This window comes from Euprymna scolopes, chromosome 17 (genome assembly GCF_053919585.1).
Source record: "Euprymna scolopes isolate OS-2025 chromosome 17, ASM5391958v1, whole genome shotgun sequence".
Taxonomy (NCBI): Eukaryota; Metazoa; Mollusca; class Cephalopoda; order Sepiida; family Sepiolidae; genus Euprymna; species Euprymna scolopes.
The window spans coordinates 77,491,260-77,518,759 of NC_136498.1; the positions used below are offsets into that span (position 1 = coordinate 77,491,260).

The following is a 27,500-nucleotide window of genomic DNA, read 5'->3' on the forward strand; positions in this document are numbered from 1 at the left end:
AAATTTGGCGGAGGAGTTTGGTAGAGTGTTTGAACTTTGACCCTTTGGCAGCCACCGAAAAGAGATTAAAAATATTTTCCAAAACCCCAATACTCCTTGTGTCAAATCTTGCGCCATTAGACTGAAAATTGACAGAGTAATTTGGTAGGAAAATCTACACAGACACACACAGACAATTTTACTTTTACAGATAACTAGATTATATTGGACCCAATATATAATAATGATCTTTAATTAAAAGAATCACTTGTGCGCCACAAGCGAGAATAGAAACCAAAACGTTTAGCTTATGATATATTTTTTCCTTGGACGTTAATGCCTGACCTATAAAGACATGTACGTTACACATGCATATTCGTAATGCCGTCGTTCGGCCTTCAGCTGGCAAATTTCATTTCATTAATCTCATACTATTGCACCGATTTCCCGGGCTAAAAACCAAATATAAAGTTTTGCATGGGTTTGAATACCCTATATATTATGTTTCATGTCTGTAAACCAAAAACTGGCAGAGAAGTTTGGTAAGCAAATTTTTTTTAACAAATATATATACGCATACGTAAATATATTTAGAAAGAGTTTTGTGTTTCCTATAACTTATTTACGCAAAAATTACGACAGTATACATCATTTAGAATATCTGCATGAATATAATTACGCGTAATAGTTAACTAAAGATGATTATCTCATAAAAAAAACGAAAAAACTAATAGGGAATGTATCAAAAGAATATGCAAATTAGCTAGATCTTTTGCTAATGAATGCAATCACACGACCTATATATAACAAAATTGTATTTTCTTTTTAAATAAATAGAAAAAAGTGTTTTTTATGTGAATATCAATACACACAAACACACAAAAAAACAAATTTATAGGAGTATATATATATATATATATATATATATATATATATATATATATATATATATATATATATACACTAGCATTTCAGCCCGGCGTTGCCCGGGTGTTTGGAGGTGTATGTTGAGAAAAAAAAAGCGGTCAATTGTTTTAAATTTGACCCCTATTATGACCCTTTACATTTATTGTTTTGGGCTCAAATACAGTTAATAAGTTAGATCTATATCCAAGGAACCTATATCTAAAATCTCAAGTGTTTAGACCCAACATTGTCGGAGGAGTTTGGTAGAGTTCTCAAAGGTCAAATCGTTAAACTGTGAGCCTTAACAGCCAAATTTCTGGTCGGAAACCGATCACAAAAATTTTCCCAAATCTCAGTACCCTGCATATCAAATTTCGAGTCTGTAGACTTAAAATTGACAGAGTTATTGCGTAGGGAAATTTACACAGACACACACACAGACACGTTCACTTTTGTATATATATATATATATATATATATATATATATATATATATATATATATATATATATATACAGCAACCTAGATGATTATTAGTTACCTATTTCAACTTTAACGATCAGATGATCTCATTATTAATGAGTGCGAGAAGTGATTGCTTATGCAAAAACTAAATTATAGTTGAACTGAGATGCAGATTTTGTAATCTGACCTAATCTAGGAATGCTTATTTTAGATACAGTATCCAGTTACCCTCCTCACTTATCATGTTTGTAGACTTAATCTTAAAAGTTGTAAATGTTGGTGCACAAAAACCTGCTTACTGTGTATTGTACTATAATATGTACATACCATATTTGTAGACGCTGTGTCGTTTCGCTTAAAGGCAAGATTGTCTACTCTTTTTATCTTGCGATTTCTGCTTCTCAGACGGAACAATGGTGACAAGCAAGATATGGTCCCTTATGATTAATTATTGTCTTCCTCTCAGATAACGTGAAAGCCCACACCCGTTTTCCTCATGTTAAGAAGGGCTAGTTAGTCTGCTTAACAACGTCTAAGTTTGCATCCAAATGGACATCAGAAACCGGAAATTAAAAAAAGCATATAATCTTGATTATAGCCGCCATTTTAATTAAGACCATGATGAAAGCATATAAAACATGTTTTGTCATCCTGGCTTTATGCATCAAAGCAGCGTCTACAGATTTTGATCCTTGGACTCCAAAATCAGCAGAGATTAGACCATTCCTGTAATTTTTTTTTTTTTTTTTTTACAAAGTGGTCACCACTTATCAAGGCCCGGAAGCCACTCGAGGATAAGGGTAATGACTGTTGATTGCGGCGTTATGTTGGTTCTGTGCAGTTCTAGGAGATCCACTCTCCCAGGCTTTGTATTCTCTCTTTGAAAAGGAGTTAATTTATTGCTAATCACCTGCGGCGCCCTTATCGAGGAATGCCGACGGGACCGCCCAGGCACTTGCATCAGAGTGCCCCTCTTCGGGGGCGCTGACTTCTCAATCTCACTTTTTGACCTCTGTGTCTGTGTTCTTGCAGTGGAAGAGAACTAAACAGTTTATGCATCAGATACTTTAGGGATCATTTACTGAAAGCATCTTAGAAAGATTGGACTTTTTTTTACAAAAATGGTTGCGGTGTATACTTAGTATGAAGTGAAGTTTTGGAATAAAATCATTGCACTAGTCTTGAAACTGAGATACTTCAACATCGTCTGAGATAGAATGAACATGTGATAAAAATGTCTGATTATCGGATTCCTAAATAACTTTTATAGGGAATGTTTGCTGAAGAGAATCATTCGCAACTCAAACCCCTAAAAAATGAGAATGCAGGAAGAACACTTTGATGAAAGTACATATCCAGATTAACGGCCGGAAGAAGTTACCTATTAATTGCGGAGGAAGTAAGTAAGGGATAGTATGTAATATTCATATGTTACAATAATAACATTCATATGTTACAATATAACATTCATATGTTACAATAATACTGGTGTTAGGAGTCACAAACGAAGTCACAAATGCATGAATGTCTTTTTAGCTCTCATTTGGTAACGTTTCTATATGTATGTTGAAATGAATCTACTGGGTTTCTCAAAAAATCGTCTGTTATTTTAAAAGAAGGAACTCAAAGATCAAGTAAAACATAACTGAGTTTATGCAATTTCTTTTCCACGTTCGATTTGAAAATCATGAGAATATATGCGATTTTCGCCGCCAATCTCGGTTAACTACAGCTTTCACTAGGTTACTGTACATTACCTTAAGCTGGTCAGAGCACGGAGCATTTCTTACTGAAAATTTTCCTTTTATGAATCGAGCCAATCATTTCTGGCATACCCGTTCCATAATCGCATTCTCCCTATATAGATATCATTTATACAGGTTTCTGTGACATTTTCCCTTTTCTGTAGTAAGAAAAGAAAAAGATATCAGTTAACTTCCATTTTAAAGCCCAGAATACAATCAAATGTAAGAACTCCTCTGCTCAAAGGCTTGTTGTACACTAGCGTCGACATATTCATTACACTATTTAATACAAGATTTGAAGAATGGGGATATAAAATGATCTTTAGTAGGCCGGAAAGATTACATTAAAAAAATGAGCGGTCTTTGTGGGCAATCCAACAGTTGAGTTAAATCCTTCAAACGTCTTACGAGGGTTCATGGGAATAATGAAGAGGTTTCCTTTGCAATGTGTCTGCATCATATTCACACCAAAGAGTGTAAGGCATATTCACTTTACACATGGTAAATAACAGAAATAGCAGGCGATAACGATACAACCATTATAAATTCATATCAATTAAAAGTATATATATATATATATATATATATATATATATATATATGTATATATAATTCTATAAATTCGTTTTTTGTGTATTGATATTCGTATTAAAAACCTAATTTTCTATTAGTATTTATTTGTTTTCCCATCAAAGCAAACTGTGATACGAGATCGTTTTTAAAGTGGGGCTAAACCAGCTCCCCGAAAAAAAGGGAAGAGGGGCACTTTGGTTGGGTCCAAAAATAATAATTGTCCAGTATAGAGGGTTTCCCTTCCATTGACTGGGACAAATTACCTTAAGTGCAGCATCTGCAGAACAAATACTACACTTTGATCCCGGCCCGAAGGCCAAGAACAACAGGGTATTTATTTGCTTCCCCACCGAGCAAATTAGGCACACGGCCGACTTTTAATGTGAGGAGTGAAGGGGAAATGGGGACGAACTCCCCGGGGAGTAGGGGAGCTGAATAGTGACAATTGGTATGAAGGGTTTCCCCTACATTGACCAATAACTTATATGTGAGGTTGTCCCCACATATGGTCTTTGCTTGCAGTATCTCCCGCAAGATACTACACTATGATCCCGGCCCGAAGGCCAGGAACAACAGAAAAGAGGCAATTTTCTATTTATTTAAAAAGAAAATACAACTTTGTTATATATATATATATATATATATATATATATATATATATATATATATATATATGGGTTGTTGAATTGTATTTATCTTTCAAAGATCTAGCTAATTTGCTTATTCTTTTAAACATTCATTTTAATTAATTCCCTATTAGTTTTTTCGGTTTTCTTATGGAATGATCATTTCAGTTAACTATTATGTGTAATTATATTAAGGCAGATATTCTACATGATTTATACTTGTGTAATATTTGCTTAAAAAGGTTATAGTAAACACCAAAGTTCTCTCTCTCTCTATATATATATGTATGCGTTTATATTTTTGTTTAAAAAGTTCTGCTAACCAAACTTCTCTGTCAGTTTTTGGTCTACAAACATAAAAATTTATATGTAAGGTAGTTGAACCCTTGCGACACTTTATATTTAGGGTTTAGTCGGGAAAAATTGGTGAAAAAGTGTAAAAATTAAAAAAAAAAAAGAAAAAGAAATTTGCCAGCTGATGGTTGAACGACAGCATTACAAATATGCATGTATGACGTAATAGTTATTGGTTCATTCTTTAATTTTTAGCTTTGCAGTAAATATGTTTTAATAGCTCAAGCATTAACGTCAAAGGAAAAAGTAAATCGTATGCTAAACGTTTTTGTTCATATATATATATATATATATATATATATATATATATATATATATATATAGTCATCCACATACAGTAATTTTTTGCTGCTTCACAGTTCATCAGTGCGGCTAGACAGGCAACTACCTCAAGCCAGGATTGAGGCCCGACCGCCTGTAGGATAGTCAAGGCTCCTAACCATTTCTCTAATCGGCGGCTGCTGTGCGAGTCGTAAATTAATGATGTTTTACATCATCCGAAATACCTATATATATATGTGAAAGTCACTCCTAAACTAATTAACCAATCACTATGAATTTTGCAACACAACTGCTTGGCGTAAGTATGTGATATATCTGGGTATATTTAGATAAATTAAGGTTTACACAAAATATGGCAAAGTGGGAGTAGTAGCCATTCGTATAACTTCGCATATCTTCGATATTTTGAAATCTTAACCTTATGTATTAGATATCAATTGATAAACATTGCCTTAATTTTACGTTTTGTAATATTTTATTTTTTTTGTGTTGTTTTTTTTTTGTTTTATTTATTTTTTTTTTTTTGTTTTTTTAGAAAATTTGCATTAGCATTGAATTTGATCCATGGTCATTAGACACGAATTAAACAAGATTCCTTGAATTTCAAATTTTTAAGAGTACTTATCTTTTCGATAGTTTTGCAAATCAAAATCGAGCAATGAACTTTGATCGAAATTTGAATAGGGATTCTAGACATAAGATTTAATAGAATTGTCTCTTGATCTTAATCTTCATCAGGTGAGATAAACATTATGCAAAATTGTTTTATTCAAAGCATATATTTTACCCGCCCTGTGACGGGTATTTTTCTAGTTGTTTCATACAAATAAAGGCGTTTTTTAGATTACTTTTGTTAGTGTTTTACTGTTGTTTCAATTGTACATAAAATGAAAACAGTGCCATCGTAATAAACACGAGATGCGCAAAAGAAAAATGTAAAAAAAAAAAAAAAAATGACGCGATAGAACAAAACTGTTTGGAGTTTTGAATTCAACATAAGCACAGATATAAAAGAAGTTAATATACTCCTTTGTTATTAATAATAAAAACTAGTAGGGAGATCCGACGTTGTCCGGGATTGAATGAGAATCAACAAATGTTCTACTCTACCATACTTTTATCGTCATTGAAATCGGTGAAATCGACCATTTTTTATCAAATCGATTTATTTCCTGCTCTAATGATGGAGCCCTTTCCCCCGCCCACAGTGAACCGGGAGAAAGCTTCATATGCCTCCCCGCAGTGATTTAGTCCACAATACATTGTAATCTACATTGCACTGTAGAGAATCTTACTGTTGATTTTGTAAAATTATTTGTAAATAAAGCCTTCACTTGACAGTTTAAAATGCAAAAGTTAGGTATCCTGGTTCAATTGCGCTCTAAACAGAAACATTCATTTCGAACGCACCCCCCCCCCTGGTCTCATCACAGAACCAACTGTTCAGTTTATGAAATTATTTTACATAATCACCTGAATTAAAGTTAAACGTACAGAAGCCAAGTATTATAGTTTAATTCTGGTCTAAGAAGAAACATTGATTTAGAACGCGCGCCTGTCTTATAAAAGAATATACAGTTGATTTTATAGGCTGGGCCTTTCGTCTTGTGCGGTGAGAAAACTTCTCAAATGCATTTGTGATGTTATGTTCTATAACAGTGTTAACTTTGGCCAATATCGAACTTCCTTTTTTAATCGATTTTTTTCGATTATCGATTTTTTATATTTATCAGACGCATTCCAATGCAAACCCTACGTAAGAACACTCCCAGACACATCAATGATCTTCGAGCGAAATTTTTTTTAAAATCTGCTCAGCCGTTTTCAAGTCTATAGGGAATAAACTCACATATACATACAAAGTTCCTTTTATATGATAGATAGATAGAGAGATAGATAGAGTGATAGAGAGATTGTTGACAAAGAATCCTAATGATCCAGTAATATTAATTATTTTTCCTTGCTAATTGTGAATTGAAACAAAAAAAAAAAAACAAAAAAAAACACACTCAATAATCAGTAGAAAATAAAATCCCGAGTTTTGCAGCAATTTGACACTGATGAAGTCCACCATAAGAATCAGTCTTCATAAGTCTTCATATCTATATAAAAGCCAAGTACGTCCAAGGATGGAATACTGTTGCCATATCTGGGCAGGAGCTGCTAAAAACAGCCTATCCTGCCTTGACAGAGTACAAAATAGACTTCGTGGCTTAGTGCGGGATGCCCTTTTCTCTACCCTGCAACCTCTCTCCCACAGAAGAGACGTTGCGAGCATATCCTTGTTTTATCGTTATTTCCATGGCAGGTGCTCGTCTGAACTCCAATCTCTGGTCCCCCCTCGCCAATCTTTCACGAAAAACACCCGTCTAGCTGAATCCACTGTGAAAAATTTCCCCCACTCTATATCTGTGCCTAAATCAAAACGTGGATTCCATGAACAAAGCTTCTTTCTTAGAACTGCACGCCTGTGTAACTCTGTTCCGTCTGCCTGCTTCCCACCGGACTACAACTTGGATGTGTTCAAGTCCAACGTTAACAAATTCCTAATGAACTGCCCCCTTAAGTAAACACTTCATCAAATCTCCACACTAACGTAATGTACTTGCAATAACCCTTATCCCTGAGTGGCTTCCAGGCCTTGATAAGTGGTGATCACTGTGTAAAAAAAACAAAAAAAAAACAAAAGTATATCTATAATATAATGTTTCCAAAATGCCGAGAACTCTAATAGTTTTCTTTTCGCTGGTGTTATACTTAAAGGGTCATTCAATATGTTTTTACATAAGCAGTAATGTGCTGCTACACAGTCATGAACATGTTTCGGTTTTTCGTTCTGGCAACCTCGTTATAGTTCACTGGTTACCTTATCTCTGGAAAATAGCAACCTTAAATTATATATATATATATATATATATATATATATATATATATATATATATATATATATATATGTGTGTATATATATAGCAAGGGATAAATATATAGTAGATAGATTGATTGATTAATTGACAGATAGATAGATAGATAGATAGATAGAAAGCCAAAAAATGTGTCAATTAATGTAAAATATTCATGCTTGAAATTAATGCTTTGTATAGCTTTAAGTACTGACCGCCAGTGAAGCAAGCAGAAACTTTAAACTTGTATGAATTATTTTTTGTGGAGTGTCTATTTACGTGTTTCATGTGTTTAGATCTTTGGACAGATTAGTAGTCATAATGCAGATTCTTTCTAAGGAAATACTCTAACAGAGCGCGACACGCGTATGCAAATGCTGACCCGTGTGCGAAGAAAAGGACTTTAACACAGAGAGAGAGAGAGAGAGAGAGAGAGAGAGAAAGAGAGAGAGAGAGAGAGCCTGTTAAAAAAGACGGCTTCGTTAGAGACGTCACAGCCGTAACGAGAAGTCACGCGTTGCTAGAGGATGAGAAAATAAATGTCGTTGTTACAAAAAAGAAAGAAGCTAATACTTGTCTTATGTCTATTGCGACGTACTCTGCATACAACGTGTTGGGTCTACGTGTTTAATCGTGTACTTCGTTACAATACAGAAACAAGTGTATCGGTAATGAGTTCTGGATACCACTTGCTTCCGTACCCAAATCGAATTTGTAGGTGTATCCCGTGTTATTGAAAAGCGACCAAATGAGTGATTTTCACTTTCCATTTTAAAGTCAAAAACAATGGGAGATAGTTGTAAACAATTTTCAAGATTTTGTATTTACAATTGGAGTGAAATCTGACGATGTGAAACTGATTGACGATTTAATGGAGCGCCGTGTACAATTTCTGTCGGTTGCCATATTCTTTAAAATGTCACATGGTTTCCTCCCGTAATTGCCTCGTTCTGGGACCTGGGCAATCTAATAGCAACCAAACATAATCAAGCGTATCAAAATATCGGAATTTACTCGTTCATACGCATTGCGTTTTCGCACTGAAACAAGTTTTAGGTCTGTAACAGACTTGAAGAGCATGACAAGCGAACAGGCAGGAAAAGAATAAGCTTTCATCTTCATAAATAAATATATATGTGTGTGCGTGCGTGTGCGTGTGCGTGTGTGTGTGCGTGCGTGTGTGTATGTTTATGTGCATGAGTGAGTGTGTGTGTATTGTTACGAGGGAGTATTTCGATAAAATAATAATGAAAATCAACTGATTGTTTAAAATGTGTGCTAAAGTATCCTAGGCAGTCCTAATAATCAAATCTCAAAAGTTTTTAATTCACGAAATAGTTTAAAAGCAAGAGTATAGTAATAAAAAGTTTAGAAGGACCTAGAAGTGTTAGAATGATCTAAAAGCCCCCCCCCCCGAGGGTTCTGCAATAATTTAGAATGGGCTATGGTGACATATAAATAAATGTGAAGAGGGGAAACAGATCAGTTATTAGCTTGTACCAATTAAGGTAACTCCGGTCTATGATTCATGGATAAGTCCATTCGAAAGAATCCCAAACACAAAAAGGAAAATACATGTCCTCAACCTACGGCGAGTTGGCAGAAATTGCTTTCTGGACTAAATAAATACAATTTTGAAATTTTCTCATTGACCAAACTTTTAAAAGAAAAACAAAAAGGAATCTTATTGTAATTGAATTTCGTTGTTAATAGAGTGAATAGTCACGCGAATCCTGCCTGTCCGCGGGTCTTAATTTTGACTACCTCCTTTCTCCCTCGTACCCTTTACTTTCTCGCCCTGCTTTTTTAACCCCGGTTTCACCAAGCCGTCATTTCTTCTAGTATTGATAGTAATAATTCTAAACAACTGTATCTTTTGTTAACCGACATTTTTCGTTTGTTTTGTCATTGTTGAAAACAAAGGAAATATCATTTTCCGAAAACCATATTTCATATCGTCCATATGTTTAATTGTTACACCTTTAAATGTAACATTATGAACATGAAATGTTTTTAAGTATGAGAAAAACTAAAAGTATAAGGGATTCATTTGTCAAAATAGTCTCGTAGTATATGATGCTTAAAATGTTTAAGGCACCACTTGAGTGCGTTGCCCGGGTTTGGTGAGGTAGGGAGGGTTAAATAAAAAAAAACAGCGAACGTGATGCAAAATAAAGAATAAGCGAACGAAAAAGAAATGGCATAAATAAACCTATTTAAATATTAAAACTTCTTTAAAAAATCAGAAAAACAAAAATAAACAAAACAGCGAACGTGATGGACAAATAAATTAAAAAACGAACGAACGTAAAAAAAAGGCATAAAAAAAACCCCTGTTTCAGTATTAAAACTTTAAAAATCGAAAAAAAATATATCTGATATCTCGCTCGAACGTGCAATCATAAGATAACGACGTTGCCACTAAAACGACGTCTATGATCGCGTGAGCGACGTTTGGTCTCTTTTATTCTATTTAAATTAATTCAAGAGAGAAGTTTTTTGCGCATGCGTGTTTTGCTAAATTGTCATGAAGAAACGATATTTTGCTACCTCCCTGTAGGAAAGTGCCCAGTTAACGGTGAATGAATTAATGTTTTTAGCCAATTTTTCAATATTTGTCGTCCGAAGGGTCGAGCTTCAAAACGATACCGATATTGTGAAAATCCGTCGCCTCTGTTGAAAGTTTTAGGCAGACATACAAACATACATACATACATACATTTAAACAACTTTTTCCCCTTAATATTGTAGAAGATATATATATATATATATATATATATATATATATATATATATATATATATATATATATATTGTGTGTGTGTATTGATATTTATATTAAAACCCGTTTTTCCTATTTATTTAAAAAGAAAATACAACTTTGTTGTATATGGATCACGGAATCGCATTCATATGCAAAAGATCTAGCTTATTTGCATATTCTTTTAAACGTTCATTTAATTTCCTTCTTGGTTTTTGGTTTTTCTTATAAGGTGATCATCTATGTTTAACTATTACGTGTAATTATATTCATGCAGATATTCTACATGATTTAGACTTGCATAATATTTGCGTAAAAAGGTTATAGTAAACACAAAACTCTTTCTATATATATTTCTGTATGCGCATATATATTTGTTTAAAAAAATGCCTACCAAACTCCTCTGTGAGATTTTGGTCTACAGACATGAAACTTTATATATAGGGTATTCGAACTCATGCGAAACTTTATATTTGGGTTTGGCCGGGGAAAATCTGTGCAAAAGTGTGAAAATTAAAAAAATTGAATTTAGCAGGTGAAGGTCGAATATGCATGCGTGACGTAATAGCTATGGGTTTATGCTTAAAATTTTAGCCTTATAGCTAGTATATCTTCATAGCTCAGACATTTACGTCAAAGGAAAAAATAAATCGTAATTAAACGTTTTGGTTTCGATTCTCGGTAGTGGATCAGAAGTCATTTTTTAACTTTTAAGTCATTACTATATATTGGGTCCAATATTTATAATAGATACAGATTTGTCTCTATAACGATAAATACGTTATTTGCATGAATTAAAATATTATATTTGAACGTATCTCACCATCAGGCAACGCCAGGCAACGCCAGGCAACGCCGGACAATCTACTAGCATATATATATATATATATATATATATATATATATATATATATATATATATATATATATATATATATATATATATCGTAAGATTTGATAACTTTACAAAAGAAGTATCTTGGCCCTTTCAAGAGGAAAGTATATGATACGACACCTCTTTTTGTCTTCAGTTAATGAAGAAGAACTTCTTCTTGCGTGCAGCTAGTTTTATTGTTGCTTCAATCCAAAGTACTCCACTTTTTTTGGATAACTGGATTTTCACCGCATTAAAAATATCCTGTGTCCAACTCTGTTCTTGTCGCGAAATAAATAAATAGGAACCTTAAGTATTTCATCCAATTTGCTTATTAATATTGGCTCGCAAGAAGCTTTCACACAGATCATCACGTATCTCTCTTTGAAAGCTGCTTGTGGTGTTTCCTGGAAGCTGGGTGGCAATAAGTCTTCCCAGATTTTCAGTAATCTCTATCTCTTTCGATAACATTTTCAAATGAATTTGCGTTATCGCCGCTTACTATTGATTTCTCGCTGGCAGTAGCCATTGGTCTCCACTGGAATTTGCGAGACAATAAGTCTCCTCAAGGTCCCAGTTCTCTTCACATTTGTCCAGCGGACTTTGGTCAGTGTGCTCTCCTCGGTCTTTCCATCCTCTTTCACTCTCTCGGCTATTAGGAATTTTTTTTTTTTTTTGGGGGGGGGTAATTATTATTATTATTATTATTATTATTATTATTATTATTATTATTATTATTATTATTATTATTCATTCGCAAGAAGTTTACGCACAGGTCATCACCAGCGTTTATTCACTAGCAATAATCTGTGGTGTTCCTTGGAGTTTGAGTGACAACAAATCTCCTCAGATATACACTGCTCAATTCTCTCAATAAGAAGCTCACATGACTTCACGTTGTCGCAAAAAGTTGATTTTTCGCTGGTGAAAGCTATTGATATTCCCTAAGATTTGAGTGTCAAAAAGCCTACTCAATATCTCAGTGTTCTTCGGACTTTTCCATTGTAGATCTGGTTAGTGCCCCTCCTCATTGTTCAGATTGGCCCTATCACAACTTTTTAGCGTGGCGCCAGCCAATGAAGACGCCACTATTTTTGGAAGTGGTGGGTGGGGGACGTACTTAACTTATAATTTTGTGGTTTCAGTTTTCTTCGTTTCCTGTGGTCGTGATCTTTCAGTGTTTGTTTTATTTCTATTACAATATTCAAGTTACTGGTTAGACAATTCTAGAAACTGTAAAAGTAATTTTGTAAAGCTACTTTTCATTATATATACAGTATAACTCCTATAATTTGACCATCCGCTTCGTTCAAATTAGAGGATGCTGTTCAAGTTTCGTGATAAAAAATGTGCTGCAGTTAACTTTAATTTTCTAAGAATTAAGAAATAGTAAATGAAATCCATTGCTATATGATACTTCAAGTATATATTAAGTTGAGTTTACGATATATTGCAAGTAAGAATTGTTAAATATTATTACCAGGAACAAAAACATTGAAAATAAATTAAATCTACTCTTACTTGTTAGGTATTTATTACCTAAGTTATCATCTACAGAAATCATACATTTATGTAAAATACAGTTTTTTTTATTCATTCATTGAATGAGTCTCATTGCAGTTTCTATTTTTATCGATTGAGCTCTCGGGCGCTGCCATTGTATTCCGTAAGCGATCACGAAAATCTTCAATTTCTTGGTTCTGTAGCTTCTTTATGATTATATCTCTTCGGAGTGACATTGCTTGCAAAACATAGTTGTCACCAAAGTAAGAACTTTTTTCTAGAAATTTTATAACCGTCTCCATAGACTTTTCTGCATCATCAGAGTGTTCTTGGTTATTTACATTAGGGTCACGAGAATGGGAGCTGTCGCTATTTTCATCACCATTACTGCCTTCAGGATATTGATCAGCAGTTTCCTCATCTTGTTGCACCCACATTTCAACATCATTTACATTAAGTGATTTAAGAACAGCATAGTTAGTCGGTAACCGTTTGTTTTAAGAAGTTTTTTTACAACAGTTGTAAGCCATTGTGATGGGTTGTTTTACACTATTTTCAATATAGCAATCTGAAAAACAATTTACAGTTAGTGTAAATTAATTATCAATAGCTAATCTACATTAATTACATAGTACCAATATTAATATTTCTGGGCTATATCTGACTAAACCATGTAAACAGTTTTACTGTAACTCCGCATCAAATATACTAATACAATTTCAATGACGAGACAGTTCAAGTTTAGAGAAAATCCAGGTTTAGAAGAAGTCCAACTTTAGAAGGAGTTCAAGTTAAAGGAGTTTTATTGATATATATATATATATATATATATATATATATATATATATAATAAATTCCACAGCCAAATAACGCCGCAGCTCACACAAGCCATGACACTCAATGAAGCGAAAGTTCAAGACTCAAGTTTCACCCTCATTTGGGCTCATCAGTTAGACACATCTGAACTTAGAATTCGAAACCCGAGCCTCTTGCATGCGAGGCAAGCACTCTGCCAACTGAGCAAACGCCCCGCCAGAAGAATTTCTATTCTTAATTAATAGGATTTTTTGTGTGCGGGTTTCGAATCCTCATCTCATCAGAGGAAATGTTATTAGCAAAACAAATGTGGGTAGTTATAAATTTTGCTTATTAGCACATTATCTCGCATACTGAGTTTTCCTGGTCTGGTTGGGATCGTCTTATTGAGATTGATATTAGTTTGGACTTTATGTTGACTGTATAATACAATCTGTAATCCTACGGGATTTCAGAATTCCATTTAATATATATATATATATATATATATATATATATATATATACATATATATATACATATATATATATATATATATATATATATATATATATATATAGTCATCTCTAGGCAGACTATTCTGCTATATCACAATTCTTCAGTGTGGTTAGACTAGCACTCGTCCTAAGCCAGGAATTGAACCTCTAACCATCTAGTTATCAGTTGACAATTCTACCGCAAAGCCACAGGATTGATGCTAGTAGATTATCTCTGCAGTGTGTGTGTGTGTGTGTGTGTGTGCATATATATATATATATATATATATATATATATATATATATATATATATATATATATATATATATATTGAATTATACATAGTAAAATACTCCAATTCTGTAGAAACTTATCTTTATATTGCCTCAGGTTTATTTATACACGTTTGTGCGCATGTGCGGACATTTTATCTGAAAACTTTTAGGAATCTTCGCCGAGTTTGTTCTTTGCATTCAATAAGTAAATAAATAAATGCCTTATCTCAGCTGGAGAAAAGATTCTCGTGTTATGCGTAGACAAATTCTATATATAAAAAATTATCTACGGGTTGGAATATAGACATACCCCCCCCCCCAAAAAAAAAATAAAAGAAATATATCCTAGGCTCATCTAAACCTCAGCAAATGTAGAGAACAATCTTCATAAATTAATTGGAAAAACAGTTTTTATTTGCATACAGTTGTTTCGGCTATCTCAATCACATAATCTTCATGGTATATATACAATGTTCAAAGTATATAAAACATTTATCTTTGTTGAGAACGCCTTCGTCAGCGTTCACAAATTTTTCATTATTTAGGTTGAAAGAAACCGAAGTGCATTCAGCATTTATTCATTTTATTAATATTGTCTTAAGAAAGAAGTTATTAAAATAGAATGTTTTCTGGCATTTAAGGACGTTTACAGTGAAAGGGGTTTTACTGCTTGTCAGGTGGGTTTGAAGTATTTTTGTTCATTCATAACTTGTCGCTCCATCTCTTCAACCAGTGGCGTGCGGTTTCATTACCAACACTGAGGTCTTCGTCTGTGCAGTTGGGCCCCAGTGGGCAAGATGTTAAAATGTGCTCGATGGTCTGAACTTGGGCACCACAGGGGCATTCAGCAGTTGTAGAGTAACCCCACATGAAGAGGTTGTCGCCAGTTTTTGCAACTTTTGCCCTTGCCCTATTCAGAGTGACCCTATCCGAACGGGGCAGGTGTGTGCCAGGTGGTAAGGTTTCACTGGGCTCTGGCAGTGCTATATTTGTAGACTGAAGGTCTACCTCTCTCCACATCTGCAGCCGGTAAGAGGATGTAGGAGTGTCCAGTAGTTCCTCCACTGTGGCAAAGCTTCGCCAGGACACAAGTCGTCTAGCCACCTCCGAGTAGCCATAGAGACGGTGTCTGGGGTCTTCGAGTTGTTTAGTACGCTCAACTCTCGCAATTATATCCCGGCGGACTTTAGGTGGTGGTATGCCACTTAATCGGTATAGGGCTGGTAGAGGTGTGCTTTTTAAGTTTCCGATTATGATCCGGCAAGCTTTGTGGAGATCTGCGTCAATGCGGTGAGCATGGGCTGAGCGAGGCCATACTGCAGCGCCATATTCAGCCGTGGAGTAACATAGGGCTAATGATGTTGTCCTTAGCGTGTGTGGGTCTGCTCCCCAACTCGAGTTAGCCAGTATGTTGACTAAGTTAATTCAAGGCGCGATCTTCTTTCGGAGCTTGTCTATGTGTGTCTTGAAGGAGAGAGTTCGGTCCAGTGTGATGCCAAGGTAGTCTGGATATGGTTCATTTACTAGCTCCTTACCTTCCCATTGGATCTTCAGCTTCCTGAAGTATTTTTGTTGAGGGGCTACAAATACAACAAGTTCATCGAAGCACGCTCCGTGGAAGTACTTGCAAAGAAAACACAGGAATGTGACTGGAAGTGGGCTTGTCAGACTGTTCAGAACCTATTAGTTTAAGCTCTTTTTTTTCACCCTGCTCAAGAGAGAGAGATAGAGGAGGAGGAGGAGGAGGAGGAGGAGGAGGAGCGGGGAGATTTCGAAAGAGAGAAAGAAAGAGAGAGAGAGAGATATGCACCAGCTCAGATGTAGCAACAATACTTCATACGTTGGTGAATATTTTGGCTTTATAGAAACATCGTTGGATAAACCAGATCCCCAGGAGTGACGTCGAACAAAAGTCGGTCACAAGTCTAGATGCAAGGCCCAGGAGAAGATGTCTAAGGGGAATCAAATTCTAGAACGTAAAATCTCTGGTCAGAGAGTTTGAACCACATTTTTGAAACAATACAGGTTGGAATGTTGACGTCATCTGGGCCAATAAAAAGATATACAGACAGAGACAAAGGCGGAATCGAGAGAGCGATACGAGATGATACTAGCAACACATTCTTCTCCACCACCACCACTCCCGTCACGCACGCCATTAGACTTGTCAAACTGTCATTTAAAAACCTAAAAGTTATATTTTGAATAAACGAAATATTTTTATAACCAGCTATGTATGTTTTTATTATCGGCAACGAATGTATAAATCGATAAATTACATTTTTTTTAATAAATTATATAGATTTAAACACATTTGACGATTGCCCATCAGCAAAATATAACAATATGAGATACTGGCAGGTGTAATAAGTTTACTTTCCCGGTAAATGGATCCCACTTTCAGGCAATATGTTTTGTTATTGTTACGCTGAATCTTTGCTACTAGCAGGTATGACAATCTAACGAACATGATTAAGAGTTTGCCGAAGTCTTGCTAAAAGAAGAAGTTCTACACAGCAACATGACGTTAAAAACCACTTTATTTACTTGCTTCGCCGATTTATTTGTTCTCGTCGGTAACTTTCCATCTTGTGTATATATGCATGCTGGCAGCGTGGGCTACTTTGACATTGGGCGCTATTTCGATAAAGTATTTACCCCGTGGTTAGGAAATGAGACACAAGATCATGTGCGGTTTTAAGAAACAAGCGCACTAGGACAAACGCAGTCTGACCGATAAGAAATGCCTCGTTGGCATTCCTCGGAAGAAGCTCCTCATGCGATCTGCAATTAACTAACCTCTTTTTACAGAGACAATAAAACTTAGAAGGGTGGATCCCATAGAGCAGTCCAACAGTAACAAAGAATAAAAATAATTTTTAATTCATTTTTAAATTGTACTTTTATTCATTAAGAAGGCACATTTAACCCCAAACGTAAGAAACTACATAAGTGATCCCTCCTTATAAAGAATCGTAGTGAAGTAAAGAACATGAAGATTAGTACTTTTCTGTGTGAGCTCCCAACTTTATATATATGTCTACATAGTTTTGTAGCTGTTGCATGATACTGCATTCACTGTCTCCTCGCGTAATTTGTTCCATTGATTACACTAAAACACTGTTTTCGTGCGTCTGGTGTACTATGCGAAATAAACATTTACCTATGATTCCTTGGTTGATTACAACAGTGACATGTACAGCAGTGACTTTGTTGCTGTCGTGCTAAGGTGTTGTTCTGTTCACTCCTAGGAATTCAACACTCTAAGACTGTGCCTCTTCTCTAAGAACAGGTTTGTTTATATCTGAGACCCTCTTACGATAAATACCAATGAAGCCGCCCAGGCATTGTTTGTAAGTTAGAGAGGCCTTATCCTAGAGCACTGTCTTCGCAAAACAATACCTGACCTTATGTCTAACTTCCTAACAAAGATGAAAATAAGATAACGGCTAATAAATTTCTTCCGATATACTTTTTCATAATTACGCGGGAGCGTGAGTGTTTCAATCACGTCACCTTCAAAATACATTCATTCAATGCCGTAATTTTATTTTAATTTTCGATGTCTCGGTTGTTAAATATACTGCAAGATTACCAGAATATGTTATCACAGTATAATTAGATTTATTAAAATAAAATAAATATAAAAAAAACAACAATTCCTTTCAAAAGTATGTACGTATAAATGTACTGTTCGTGTTTCCGGTTAGATCTCTAATAGTTTTGATATCGTCGTGAGATTTATAGTTCTTTGCTGATTTCAAAATGCGAAAGAATGCCGCAGCAAAAATGGCGAATCAAAACCACAAACGTTTTTTGTTAATAGTTAACAATTTATTGTAGTAGAATATCAACATACCCATATTGCAAGTGGATTCGTTTATGCAGTATTTTCCCGCGTCTTTGCACTTTTGATAACTTTAGAATATCCTTTTGCAACGCGAAATAAAACAATACAATAATAAAACAATAAGCAGTAAATAAGAGAATCACACTTATGATCAAACCTTTATTCACTGTTTACATGCCGTTTATTTAGTGTTTGCTACAGCTGGTGGTGTCGTACCGTTTTTTTTAAACTATATATTCAACCCAAACAAGGTATATTGTCACTTGAATATAAGGGACTACTATTTGTGACAATGTTTACAGAGGCACTGTGTAAGTAATGGTCTGTTCATATTACATTTAAACTTCTGCAGTTTATGACAGTCAGGAAAGTAGGAAACAGGGAATTCCAAAGTCTAGTAGTTTGAGTGAACAAACTATTAGAGTAGAAGCCTTCCCGGCACCTAGGGAGCTCTAAAGTGAAGAGGTAGTATTTTGCTGCTTGTCGGATGGGCACTATTGTTGCGAGTAAAACACCTGTAAAATAGGCATAGGAATGCAACAATGGGTTGGAGCTTGGTTGATAGTGAGGACCTATGAGGTTTGAAACAGTTAAGGGACCCTGTCTAAGAGGCAGAGACTAGTGGTAGATGCACTAGCTAAATGTGGCAACAGTACCCATGCATGGGTGAATGGTGGCTTTGTAGATGTACGGGGTACTGTCGGGTGTGAGTAGTTTTCATTCGTGGTAGAGAGAGAGAGAGAGAGAGAGAGAGAGAGAGAGAGAGAGAGCATCTTTTTTGCCGCAGCATTGGCAATGGTTTTAATGAATTCATGTTACAGTTTGAAAAACTCAGTCCTCGTTGAATTTTTTTTTTCTTTTTTTTAGTCGCTCGACAAAAGGAGGGTTAACCTGTAAATTCACTTTTGTCCGTTCGTCTGTCTATACTTTTCTCAATAATTACGTCTTGGAATTTTTTGAAATTTTGCACAAACATTAAACATTATATGAGTAAAAAAGTAACAGAAGGGATTTTCCGGGAAAATTCCAGTTGCCTTCTTAGAGGTGCCTTTCGGGTTAAAATTGCTAAAATTGACACGTTTGTGCTTATTTAAAAAAAAAAAACTTGATGCCTTCGATTTTTATAAAACTTTCTGAAAAGTTGTAACTAACTGATTTCTATATAATTTTGTTTGTCTATACTTCGCGATAACTCTTGCGTGTGCCCCAGGGTTCTTTTAGGGCTAATAAAAACACTCAATTTTTGGGACTATTTTACCATATTGTCCAAAATTTTCTTTGTATGTTTATTTAACACTTTTGCATGGTGCTTAACTCAAATTTAAATATGTTATGGCCTTGGAAACTTTGGGGGTTAAATGGGAAGGCAAATGCTGAACTTAGTCATTTTTTATGCCTCGTTCACTGTGCACTCACGGGGGACCATGCATGCTTCACTTGTTTTTATAATTCTCTGTTTATAAACCTATAACCAATGCCTATTGTTAGCCTCTTTATATACTTAAAACTTGAATCGCACGGACGTTTGTCGGCGAAATCCAAAATAATTTTGTCGACTGAATCATATTGTTTAAATATCATTCCAAACGCTTTTACCATCTACATACGACCAATTTTGGCACGGTAAAGGCACGACAAATAGCCGCTTTTGATTTTCTACTCGTGTTTATATTTTAAAAAGTACGAGTAGTGAAAAGAAAAAATTGTTTACAATTTAAAATTGTAAATGTCTAGTTTTAGGTTTTTATAGAACGTGTTTTATTTTTTTTAATAGAATGTGTTTGCAAAACATACTTCAATTTAAGGGAACGTACTCTTTTTTTATATTTAACTTGTATTCTTTTTCAAATATTCCCCAATCAGTCTGAAAAAATGTGTTTATTTTTTACAAAGATTTTTAATGAAAAAAACAACAACAATATGCCAGTATGTATGAATAAAAATTGATTCTTGTTGTTCTTGACATAACAATTCCAGGTTGTTCAACTCATGTTCCTAAATTTGTCGGGCCCTTGTCGTATTTTAATTTGCCAAATATGAATAGTGAAAATATCCAGTAACAATAAGTTTCCCCAGGTTTTCAAAATTCCCAACCTCTTTCAATCACTTTTGCAAAAGACTTTGGTTTATCGCAACAGTCGTTCACCATTGGTCTTCACTGAAATTTGAGTGGCAATAGGCCTCCCTCAATATCCTCTTCGCTCTAATCCAGTAGGAGTTTGGTTAGTGCTTTTTTTCTCGGCCTTTTCATCCTCTTTCATTGACTTTCCTCAATTATTTAGTGTGACATCAGTTGATGTCGTCACTTTATGGAGGAGGGATTACAATTATACTGTTTCAGTTTCATTGATTCCATGTAGCGTTTCTTTGTATTTTATTTCTATAGCAATTTCTATATGTCCGGCTCGCACCTGTGGCTAATGTGTATTTCAGCCATTTTCATTACCGTTCTCCGTTGTATCTTTTCAGCCATCCCTTTGATTCCAATTTCTCACATTCTTTTTTCAAAGTTTTTGGAAATGTTCTTAGTGCATTTGCTATTATTGATGTTATCTTGACTTTCCTCATCTTCCATATCCCTTTCAGCTTTCTGACTAGCTCTGTGTATTTTCCCCGCTTCTCAATATGCTTGATATACACCCTGTGGTCTGCTGGAACAGCGAAATCTACGATTTAGCAATATTTTTCCTTCTAGTTAATTATTATGACATCCGGTCTTTCTGCTTGGATGAGTTTATCTGTTTGTAAGTTTTTATTCCATTGGATTTTATGATTTTCATTTTCAAGTACTGCTGCTGTTTTGTATTTCTACTATTTGTCTGGGTTTTCAAGCTGCAGTTGTTTGCATAATTCACAGTGTACTGTCTTCCTTACTTGATCATGACTATTCTTGTATTCTTTTGGGGTTAGTTTGCTGCATTTGCTTATTAAGTAGTTTATCGTTTTATTATGATTATTATTATTATTATTATTATTATTATTATCATCATCATTATTATTATTATTATTATTATCATTATTATCATTATTATTATTATTATCATCATCATTATTATTATCATCATCATTATTATTATTATTATTATTATTATTATTATTGTTATTGTTATTATTATTATTATTATTATTATTATTATTATTATTATTATTATTTACTTACTTACTTACTTACTTACTTACTTACTTAGGAGTAGTCACACAGGTCATCATAAAAGATTTCTGCTTGAGAATAACTTACAGTGCCGGCAAAAAGAAAGTCAGCACTTGTAATTTTTTCAAAAACTGCCAATTTAAGCTAAATTTTACTGTTTAAACAATCTATACCTTCGTTTGATTCGCCTTTTATTCCTCTATAATTTTCCCTGTTCATGACTCTTAATTGAAATATTCTAGTGTTCACGTCAATTTTTAAAAAATAACTTCAAACTGAGGAGGCAAAAAGAAAGTCCGCAGCAACAATTTCGCTTAAAACCAGCTTAAAGTATCGCCCCTAAATCAGTGTAAAATATCCACCAACAGGCAACAACGCATCTCTATTGTCGGGATCATTTCACCAACAAGAAGAGGGGGGTAAGAAAAGAAAGTAAGGGCTTGCAACGAAATGGTGACGTTGCTTACAAGCAGTCTTTTCTTTCCTTGTAAAGGTAACAATTAACTGGTAACGTTTGACGAATAACAGTAACGCGGTAATCAGTCTAAGAGACGCCAACCGACTAGCAAGCTAGGTAACTTTCTTCAGAGGGAGAAAGGTGATCTATCAGTTGGAGAGCTCTGCCTTGTTGTTGTTCCAGGTTATACAACGTAACATTTAGTCCATATGCCACGACTTTCTCGTAGTGATCGTCAGGAGCTCATTAATCTCAAACTTTCTGGTTTATCCAATCGAGAAATCGGCCGCAGATTGAAATGTGATGAGAAAACGATACGAAAGACTGTGCAAAAGCATCAAAACACCGACAGTGTTCGTGATGCCCCTAAATCTGGTCGTACTAGAGTTACTTCTAATAGGGAAGACAATGATATCAAGATCCGCAGCCTAAGAAACAGATTTGAAACGACTTCCCGAATTCAAAGAACTTTGGACAAAAATTAAAGAAAAGAGGGATGCCCTTTCCCCGGAGTATTGCTGCAGTCTAATTCAAGGAATTCCCAAAAGATTGCAGGCTGTCAAATTGCAGAAGGGCTATGCTACTAAATATTAACTAGTTCATTGTGTTCCTGTTGTATTTGTGTTGCATTAATGTCCTAAAGTTACATTTAAATAAGAATTTTCCATTGTGCGGACTTTCTTTTTGCCTCCTCAATTTGAAGTTATTTTTTATAAATTGACGTGAACACTAGAATATTTCAATTAAAAGTCAGATATGAACAGGTAAATTATAGAAGAATAAAAGGCCAGTCAAATGAGGTATAGGTTGTTTAAGCAGTTACATTAAATTTAGCTTAAATTTGCAGTTTTTGAAACAATTACAAGTGCGGACTTTCTTTTTGCCGCCTGTGTAGGTGTTTTCTGGAGTCTGAGTAACAGGAATTATTATTATTATTATTATTATTATTATTATTATTATTATTATTATTATTATTTCGGACTTGACATTAAAAGTGATGGAAATAATTTCCAAGTTATTTGGCTATCGATAATGGTAAAAATTTGATTTTCACAAATAACTAGTTGTTATCTCTACGTACTTGCCTCTGCACGAGGGCAGATTTAGGCATAAGATCGGTTTTTAATGTAGGGAAAATTCAGTTCCCCAAAAGTTGGCACTCTTAATTAGAAATTTTAAAAAAAACCGATAACTTGCTTCAGTTTAAATTGACTTATCGATCTAAGACGGAAGGCAGAAAATATGAGTGCAGTGAACATTCGTTATTGAACGTAGTTTTCGTAAATGTGTGCGGAGGATGTTTCGATCACTTGATCGATGCATATTTGAAAAAGTAAGGAACAGTCAAAATCGTTTGTTTTTTGCGTCTGCACAGATAACTTTCTTGTTGTTCCTTAGTGGCTTTCCTTTCCTAAATTCGACTGTGTGCCATTGTAGACTTCAGAATTCCTAACAAAAAGGTTTTCTGTCTATGTCAGCAGTAAATTCTAAAATTGCTTCAATTTTCAGACATTCTTATCGAAAAAAAAAAAGCAACAAGTACGAATATTGTGTCGCAGAGAAAGTGTCATTGATATTCCGAGATAATTAGGGTGTTTTTTTTTCTTTTTCTTTTGTTAGCTTTTCTGTCTGTATTAGTTTTTCTACAACAAAGACCAAAGCGTCTGCAGGAAGATACGAACAATGTGATTAAGTTTACTTGTTAGTAGCGACTTTCGTTTTTTTCTTCGATGATAGAATCTACTAGTAATACCATTTTTAATAGAATCTACTAATAATACCATTTTTAATAGAATCTACTAGTAATACCATTTTTATAGAATCTACTAGTAATACCCTTTTTAATAGAATCTACTCGTAATACCATTTTTAAAACTGCATTTATATGTTAATACTAACTAGCATTGATAGTTCACTGTTGCGTCGCAAACTTTTCTCCTTGAAATGGTTGAAACGAACATTTGAAATAATAGGCATTTCATTCATATGATTTCTTGCAACACACAAGACTAAAACTTTCGCATTTATTTGTATAAATTGAAAAGCATAAATATTTTGGTGATGTTGAGACAAATTTATTTATCCCAACATAAGCCACTAACTAAATCAAACGAAATCAATTCGTCCAAGAAAATATGGCGTCATCAACAGGAGAGAATAGGTGAGAAATAAAAGAAGTAGAAAGAAAGAGAGAGAGAGAGAGAGATGTTTCAGTCGATGTAATCTTCGACTTTCTTAAGTGTATCTTGTTGAACTCAGGAATTTTTCTGTCGAACTCGGGAATTTGGTCGGAATTTCGAACGGATTCGTTTATTCACGGGAAAATCATGCTCTCTTTCCGTCAGCCATGACTGGACAGCGGCCCTAAGTAATTCGCAGTTGTGTTTTTCGATCGCCCACACTGAGAATTGAACCTTCAGGGGAATATCACTTTTACAATTGATTTTTCTAAGTACTCTAACCACGACGCCACGGGTCCTTCCGAACAAATACAATTGCGAATTACGTATGACATTTATCCAGTCATGGCTGACGGAACAAGAGCATACTACTCTTATGATTTAAATGAAGAGTTACGTTCGGAATTCCGTCTAAATTCCCGAATTCAACAGAAACATTCCCGAGTTCGATAAGATATACCTGAAGAAGGTCGGAGGTTACACTGACCGAAACTTTGTTAAAAATGAAACTGAAGATGAAAAGAGTAGTCGGATCAATCTAAATAATGCGAATGACCAATCCTCATTTAAAAAAATTCGTAAACGAAAAAGTCATTTGTGTTAATTTTTATTTGTTTGCATATTGTGAAACTTGATGAAAACATATTAATTTATTTTATTTCGGACTATTATTCTCATCTTTATTAGTTGTTGTTTTCATTTTTATTGGTTGTTGTTTTTCACGACGTTTCGGCCAACTATTCCTCTGGCCTTCGTCAGGTGATAACCGCGACGGATAGGAACTTCGAATCTCCTAACAACATTCTCAGCAATCACTGCCATTCGTAGTTGTCGTCGTCTCACCACGTTTTGGCCAAGTAGCCTCTGGCCGGCTTTGGGTAAGATTGAAACCGCTATCTTCAGAAAACCTGACGAAGGCCAGAAGAATAGTTGGCCGAAACGTCGTGAAAAACAACAACCAATAAAGATGAAAACAACAACTAATAAAGATGAGAATAATAGTCCGAAATAAATATATATATATATATATATATATATATATATATATATATATATATATATATATATATATATGCTCATCTCAAAAATTAATTCCAATTAAGGAATAATATATATACCAATTGATGAAAACAGTCCCTAATATGTTCTTCAATTTAAAATGTGTTTGCTAATTGTTTTATATTTAGGTGATTCTTTAAAAAAATATTTTATATTAGCAGTTGACTCAGTCGGACTGAATAAATTATTAAATACATTGTAGATCTGCACACAATTGTATTGCTAATAACACGGTATCATAATAACAAATAAGAATTGACTAGTCAGAAGCAACGTTTGATTTGTTAGCAGAAATGTCTAATCCGAGTATAGAACTTTATCTGTAGGAATTAACCCATAGACGGAGACTCTAACATGCTGTATATTTTCTATTCAGAGTGAATATGAGATTAATGGAATATAAGAAGTGATTTAATCGCCTCCAATAGTTCCCAAATTAGGGCCATATCACCGGCTGCGGTTTCGAGTCAAATGTCGGACAGATTTTATTCAACATATAAATCGAACCCTAGCAGGTACTCTTATTCCAGGTTAAAGTGGGCCTGGCAATAATGTCAGTTAATGGGTTATTGTCCTTTTTCCCAAATTCTCCATAATAGATATTTTCTGCAAACACTAGTTTAAGTCATAACTTGTCCATTAATAAGTTGAATTCAACCGAATAATAAGTTGAATTCCACCGAATCTATTTTATTGTCTAACGTTTAAAATTAACAGGGGGTCTAAGCGTTGCCCGGAATTAAACGAGAAGATCGATGTCCTATCATCAAAAGGAAGTCTAATACTAAAATCAGGCATAACTTTTTTCGTGCAAAATATTACGAGTAACACAATGGAAGTATTCATTTTTGTATGCATCTATCGTGGAGTAACCCAACGGAAGTATTCATTTTTGTATGCATCTATCGTGGGTTCTGCGTTCGCGCTGGGTATCCATAAATAACAAAAACGAAACCTTACATTATTTTGTTCCGTTTATAACGCGAAAAATGAAAATTATCGGAATTAAAAATATAACAAAAATGGTTCCGCATTAATTCTTGGGTAATGTATGGGTTTTTGTTAGTTATAGATGATTATGTTGAAAGATGGATCGCAATACTTATATATTTTTAATGGAACAAGATATTTGATTGCCATTCAAATAAAAATCTGGATTAGTTTACAAGAAGGAAGAAAGAGAAAGAGAAAGTGGGTGATTAATAACTGCAACAAGTTGAAGGAATCTAACAACCATGCAACGAGTTCAATTATTTTTTCTTAATAATACTACATTCTACCTATTTATTACTTAGGTGGCAATAATAAATTGCATTATAACTTTTTAATGATATTTTTAAACGAATGAAAACATATTAAAACTTATTAAAACGATATTATAAAAAAATAAAAACGTAGGAAAATAATTAAGGAAACTATTTTTAATTTTATGTTTTCACGAGAAGACATGCTCAGCGTTGCCTGAGAACAAATACAGACCATTTTGAACTTCTGCTTTCGATATTTTTTAAATTTCTATTATTTTCAAGGTAATTTTTTTTTTTAATGAAATAAATTTGTTAATCCCGAACACAAATCCCATGGTATTATTGCGTACCTCCCAAACACAAAATAATGCCACCATTAAATTACTTCCAAAATTGTGAGTCGGAAGAGTTTGATCTTGGTTAGGGGCTTTGTTTTTAATTTCAATCCGGGACAGAGAGATAAGTAAGAATATAGAGAAAGGTTTAAAGTGTTCTATCTGTTCTATTATCGATGTGGAAATGAGATATCCTTTTAGACTGAGGCATTTTAAAATTTTGTCCAAATTGGAGAGACACCCTCAATTTTCTCCACATTAAAAACCGAATTTGTGGCAAAATGAATTCTCGTGGGAAATGCAAATAAAAACGAACACATACACGACAAATACATTTCGTTGTTGTTAGTAGTGTTGAAAGTTTGCATTTTATTATTTATGCAGATGTACGTGAGCGCAGTCGCGCGGACCAGATATTGAATGTTTTAAACCCAAGACACAAGGATAAGACCTAAATTATTTAAAATATTTTAATCAGATATAACTACGTATAACATTGAATAAACGATTTATTCGATTTTAATGTGAAGTTAAGTAGAGAGAATGCAGGAACTAACAATCCTGTTCGCTTGTTGCTTTTTTTTTTAATATATAATTGCAATACAATTCACGTCTGTCGTTTCGATTTGTGTGTAGGTGCAGGGTTAATAAATAGAGATACTTTCGGAATAGTGTCAGATAAGGC

At 34.3% G+C, this 27,500-nt stretch overlaps 1 protein-coding gene and 1 long non-coding RNA gene across 3 annotated transcripts in view; both read left to right on the plus strand.

Moving 5' to 3' along the window:
* The window catches only part of LOC145296810 (potassium voltage-gated channel protein Shaw-like), a 365,571-nt gene that overhangs the window by 16,970 nt on the left and 321,101 nt on the right, over positions 1-27,500 (plus strand). The gene's annotated exons all lie outside the window — the stretch shown is intronic.
* Positions 7,856-10,006, plus strand: LOC145296809 (uncharacterized). The gene is made up of 2 exons (XR_013870026.1): positions 7,856-8,050; positions 8,158-10,006. It is a non-coding gene; the product is annotated as an uncharacterized LOC145296809 (long non-coding RNA).